This window comes from Fukomys damarensis, unplaced genomic scaffold (assembly GCF_012274545.1).
Source record: "Fukomys damarensis isolate Sample0158 unplaced genomic scaffold, DMR_v1.0_HiC HiC_scaffold_29, whole genome shotgun sequence".
NCBI classification, from domain to species: Eukaryota; Metazoa; Chordata; class Mammalia; order Rodentia; family Bathyergidae; genus Fukomys; species Fukomys damarensis.
The window spans coordinates 32,826,989-32,832,988 of record NW_022900941.1 but is presented as its reverse complement, the minus strand read 5'-3'; the positions used below and the strand labels follow the sequence as shown (position 1 = coordinate 32,832,988).

Below are 6,000 nucleotides of genomic sequence, written 5' to 3'. Positions count from 1 at the left end.
ATTAAGTGTTGGGGTTTTACTGTATGAATTTTGGTGATAACATGCTATCTTTAATACTCTTCCTGGAAGGTCATATTTTCCTGTCTAAATTGGATTTGTGTTTTACTTTTGGCTTCCTCCAGTCTCTGTAGCCTTGGATTCATTTTTAGATCAGTTGGAATGAAAGTCCTTTGGCACTATACAGAATTTAAGCAAAATGACAAGAAACCAAATGTTTCTGTCGCTTGTTAAGCTCCTGGGGTGATAGAATGAGGCTTACTTGCAACTAATCATGAAACACAGAATCACGTTGACAAGTCTTTTACTGCTTTTTGTAGAAAGCAAAAGGAAACAGGAATAGAATTTTTTAAGATAAAAAGGATTAGCTCTGATCATTTCTGGCATGGCTCTAAGGTTCATTGCAATTTCTCATATATTGTCCTGTCCAAAGAATTTCCCAGTAAATACACCTTAAAAAAAAATAAGGACTATCATTTGTATTTGTTATATTGCTTTGTAAGGCAATGTAATATAATATAGTGATTTATAATGTAAAATTTTTTTAGTGATTTATAATGTAAAATTTTTTTAGTGATTTAAAATGTAAAATTTTTTCCTAGGAGGTTAAATTGTTCATGTTTGAAAGTTACAAATGTCAGTCTTCATCTATAAATTCATCCTGAGACCTAAGATATGGAACATCTATTTATGGAGGATTAGCTGTGTTGTCTGTCACTCAGCAGCCTAAGGGACTGCAGAGGGCAAGTGTTAAAGTAAATCTCACTTACTGGGAGATAGGTCATGCAGTGAGAAAGCTGAAAGGGTATGCAGCTCACTCATTTACAGATGAAGAAAATGAGTCCCAAAGCAGGATCCTGACTTCCAAAAGTAGCAGTTGGTTGTAAATTGAATGGCATGTGGGTCAAAGATGGGGAGGATGGTAATCTCAGCCCTTATTCCCACCATTCTGTTCTGTGCCAGTCGTAACTAATTGGGTTTGGACCAGAGTGGATCAGGAAACACCACTTTGGACAAGTGTGAAGGCAGGGATTCGCCAAGCTACGAGATAAAATTAACTAATGTTGCTGAAAGATATTGTATAGTGGTGTAATTTTTAGACTTGCAAGATGAAACAGGCCAGTAGGTTTCTTTTACTTTGAGGGCCAGCTTCTTGGAGACATTACAGTGCAGTGTTCCTCCAAATCTCTGCAGAGTTACAATGTTCAGCATTTCCCACACTTGCTGACAGGGAAATCCTCTTCTTACAGATAAACTATAAGACAAATAATGCCCCAAAACTCATTGGAAAAGGCCAGTCCCAAATCCCTTATTTATTTATGAGGATAGGAAGCCACAGTGATGTTTTATGGGACCAGACTTCCAATTTGGAAAAAGATATCCTCATATTTAACTATGCCTTAGAACATGCCCATTCTGAATTACTATGTCACTGTATATGGAAATAATAGTTTCAGGAATGTACCAAGTTAGATTCTGAGATTATTTGTTTAACTTAGGGGCCATGGTGCTATCTTGGATTTCCCTGCATTGTATGAAATTATAGAACTGACCTGGCTTTTCAATGCCTTCCAAACAACTAGTGTTCAATGTATCAACAAAACTGAGCTTATCCCCAACCTTCCCCGCCTCCTCTCCCCTCCCCTCTCTCTTTTCTTACTATTCTTTCTTTTTTGAGACAAGGTTTTTCAAACTTGCCTAACTTTCACGGCTGGGTTTGAATTTGCAATCCTCTTGCCTCAGCTTCCCAAAGTGCTAGAACTACAAGCATGTACCACCATGCCTGGCTTGTTGTTTACTGCCTATTTTTGATGTTGTCAAACTTTCAACTTCAGATACCATGCAACTGATCATCAAAAATTAGTGCAGAGACAGGGACAAGGGGAAAAAATGAGAACCAAGACCTGTCATGTAAAGGTACAAGATCCCAATGATGAATGTAACTGTACTGTATACCTAAAATGTACCAATAAACTGAATGAGGGAAAAAAAATAGTGCAGAGAAACCCTCTCCTCTTTGCTTTTTTCCAGGAAAAAAAAACTCTGATTTGTTCCCAACAATGATGGAAAACTGAATAAGATAGTGCAAACTCTGTCAGGTGAATTAGACATTTCTGGACTGCTCATTACCTCATAAAGAGCAATAATAACTAATCATTTTTTAAAAAAGAAATGAGAACCACTTAATAAATTATTGTCCAAGGATGGGTTAGATGGGTTTGTGTGATGTATAAGGGACATGAAAATGTCAGCTTCTCCACATATCCCTCTCTTACTAACTAGAAATTATGTGACAGCTGCTCCCCCCGGCCAGATCATATGAAAATTAGTGAACATAAAAATCTATATTCAATTTTTTAAAATTGCTGCTTGACTTAGAGGCACCTTTTATGCAATAAATTCTCTATGTTCATAAATTCACAAGCATACTTAGATACATGTAATGTGAAATTTTCAAACAGTAGGACTTATTTTTAAAAACAATTTAAGGTTATATATTTAAACAAATACCTGGGAAATAATTTTTCTGAAAAAAATATACAAATATGCATATGCACACCATACACATGTAATTTGTGTGTGAGGGGCAAGGGTTAGAGGTACCCTTTATGCAGTTAGTTCACAAGCCACATAAGAGATTGGGCTTTGCTAGTTTATATACCATGTGGAAACTCTTTAGAAGTTAGCAGATTATACTGGTACTTTTTGAGAAGCATCATTTTAAAAAACTGGTTGGAGATAGGCAGTACGTTGTGGTAAAAGTTGATCTTTTTTTTGGTAACAGTTGAATACCTGTGGATAATGGGTTGGAAGAGGCATTCTGGATTTAGCTATGTAGGGGGAAGAATAGAAGCAAAACACAGAAAACCAATGACTATTCTGATTTCAATACAGAGATCAAGAGACTTGCAACTTCAAAGTTAGAGCTCTCTGAACAGTGAAATTTAGGGAAAGAGCTCACTTAAGAAATTTCTGTCCAAATCCATGAGAAATCAGGAGCAGGAGAAAAGGAACCTAGAAACAGGTAAGAGGATAATTTAGTATTTTTAAGTCTCTCTTTTGTCTGTTTATGTATTTGTCATGGGGTCTGATTTTAAGAAACATCAGTAAGAGGAGGTAGGAGTATTTAGAAGGAAGAGTGGGCAACATTACAGTGAAATTTACTGTGTCCAACATAGATTTTGAAAAGCAGATAACCCTTGAGAGGTTTGATCATTTGAGAAAGCCCTTTTCAGTGTTTGTACAAATCTGCATTCATACCTATGTGCCTGCTGTGTTACTGAATTTATATGTTTCACAATTGAATGTATTTAATTATATACTTCAAAATGTATTTTTGATGTGTTTCTACTTAGCTAATATCTGTTTGACTTAAAGCTCTACATTGAGTAGAAAGGAATAGCAATATGACAAGGTCAGAACACATTTTATATTCCTTACCACAGTGTTTGGGGTTCTCCATTACATGATTTCTACCTCACAGCCTTCTGTTGCTTTGTTAGGCATACCTTACACTTGATCCAAATGAGAAGGGGATCTGTAGAAGGAGGGACGGGGGAGAAAGAGGAGGAAGGGGAGTGCAAAGAATTAAGATGTGTCATGACCACGTACCAGCTCCCCACGATGAGTGTCATCATTGTGTACTAAAAACGTGTACCAATAAAAACGAAATACACTAGAAATATTAATCAGACTATTTCCCAAACACTCCACATGCCTTCCCACTTTCTGCTACTGCTCATAGTACCCACTTATCCTGGAGTGGTCTTTCCCCTCCCACTTCTGGCTTTCAATGTCCTATCTAAAGCTCACCTAAATGCTAGCTCCATGCTTGGGTTCGAGATGGATGACATTTATCAGATTTCTGAAATATTATTTGGCTTTTCTCAAAATCTCAATGAATTTTACAAAACAAGTCAATAATTACAATAAAAGTCAAAATCCCTAGTACTGCATAAAATAAAAATAAATCAATAATGGCAGTAAGAAAGAAACTTAACATGATATCTACTAGAAATTCTACACAAAATCTCATTCACAGTGAAAAATAATACTTTAATACCTAGGAATACACTTACATTATTTAATGCAAAAGATGTATATAAAGTCATTAAACTTTGCTCGTGAATATAAAAAGGAACTGGATGGATCACATTGTGCCCATATAAACTGTTGCAAAAAAAATCTATAAATTCAATGTCAGTATTTTAAAGATCCAGAAATAATTGTTATGGAACTTGACAAGGTAAGTACTTCTGAAAGAACAAAAGAATAGTCAAATGAATTTCAGAAGGATATAGGCAGCTTGCCCTACTGATATCAAAGCACACTAAAGATCTACAGTTAAATAAAATAGTGTGATACTGACTTAGGAACAGTAGAACAGATTAGCTGAAGAGAGAGACTATACTTTTTAGGGAAATTAATAAACTGGTTCTAAAATTAATATAGACCATATCCAAGATAAGATCCAGATACATCTTGAAGATAAGAATAAATATCTTGAAGATAAAGAATAGGTGGGAGGATTTTCTCTTGAAGAAATCAGACATACTATACAGCTACAGAATGAAAATGGCATGATACTGATGCAGGACAGACGCTCCTGTGGATAGGATAGGTAGCTTAGAGAGAACTCACACATGTGAGTGGGGAAACAAATAAACTTTCCATAAAGGATGCCCGGATAATTGGTTAGTCATATTAAAAAATAAAATTAAATACCTCCTCCTCGCCACCCAAAACATAACTTCCAGGTAGGGTAAAGACTTAAAAGTAAAAGGCAAAACTAAAGCTTTTAGAACAGCGTACGAGAATGTATCCTTACAACCTTGAGATATGAAGTACTTTTTTATTGAAAGCACTAGGCATAAAAGCGAAGATTGATGACATTGACTACATGAAAATTGAGAACTCAAATGCCAATATGAAAAGTCATGAGGAGGAAGATATTTGCAACACATGATCAAAGAATTAACAACCATGATAAAGACCTGTAGATATGTGAGCAGAGTCAACAGTTCAACAGAAAAACAGGCAAGAAACTTAGACCAACTCTTTTCAAACAGTAACAAAACACCACATTGGCTAATATGATGAGGGTGTGTAGTGGGTATAGCTCAGTGGAAGCATTTGTGCAGCATGCATGAGGTTCTGAGTTTGATCCTAAGCACTGCTAAAAAGAAAAAAAAAATGAGTAAAGACTTCAACCTCACTAGGTGTCATAGAAATGCAAAACAAACCGCAAGATTTACTAGTGTGCACCCATCAGAGAATCTAACTTTTTGTAAATGGGAAGGGAACCAAGAGATGAAGGGGAACGGGAGGGGGAAGCAGATGAAAGAAAAATGAAGATGTGTAGTGTACGTGCACCAATTCTCCAAAAAGAATGTGATCCGTGTGTACTACAAACAAACCTGTACTAAAATAAAATAAAAACAAAAAAATTTAAAGCAGACAAAACTAAGCTACACTGTTTAGGAATGCATACATATATGGCAGAGATAAAAGCAAGAACTTTATTACTATCAAGGTCAGAGTAGAGATGACCTTGCTAGGTTTGAATGGTTGTATATATGGGTCCTCACCTTACTAATGTTTACTAAATTGCATATAAATTTTTATACTCTTCTATGTCTTACATATCACTGTAAAAACAAAAACTAAAGTCAAGGGCAAAAAGCAGAGAAAGTTGAAGGAACAAAACAAAACTAGGGAAAACACAAGAGACTCTAGGAACAGGCATATATGTTAATGTGTGAAGAAGTGTCATTTCAAAATCAGTTTATTTAATAAATCACAGTGTACCCTTGAGTTATGACCAGCCTCATGAACAACTTAGGTTATAACTGGAATTTTAATTTTAACTTATGACCAAGGTCTTGAATTATGACCCAAAGGCTGGCCACTTGTACTTCCAGATGGTGGAAGATGCAGATTTAACCCTTAAAGAGTTCTGGAAGGAACATTACAACATCCTCTCCTGTGTGGGGTTAATTGTGA

The 6,000-nt window shown here is 35.8% G+C and overlaps 1 protein-coding gene across 1 annotated transcript in view; it reads left to right on the top strand.

Annotated features, from left to right (window-relative positions):
* Positions 1–2,945: 2,945 nt before the first annotated feature.
* The window catches only part of Neb (nebulin), a 224,331-nt gene continuing 221,276 nt past the window's right edge, over positions 2,946–6,000 (top strand). The window contains exon 1 of the mRNA XM_033757144.1: positions 2,946–3,022. The gene's annotated coding sequence lies outside the window, so the exon portion shown is untranslated. The remainder of the gene's footprint in view (positions 3,023–6,000) is intronic.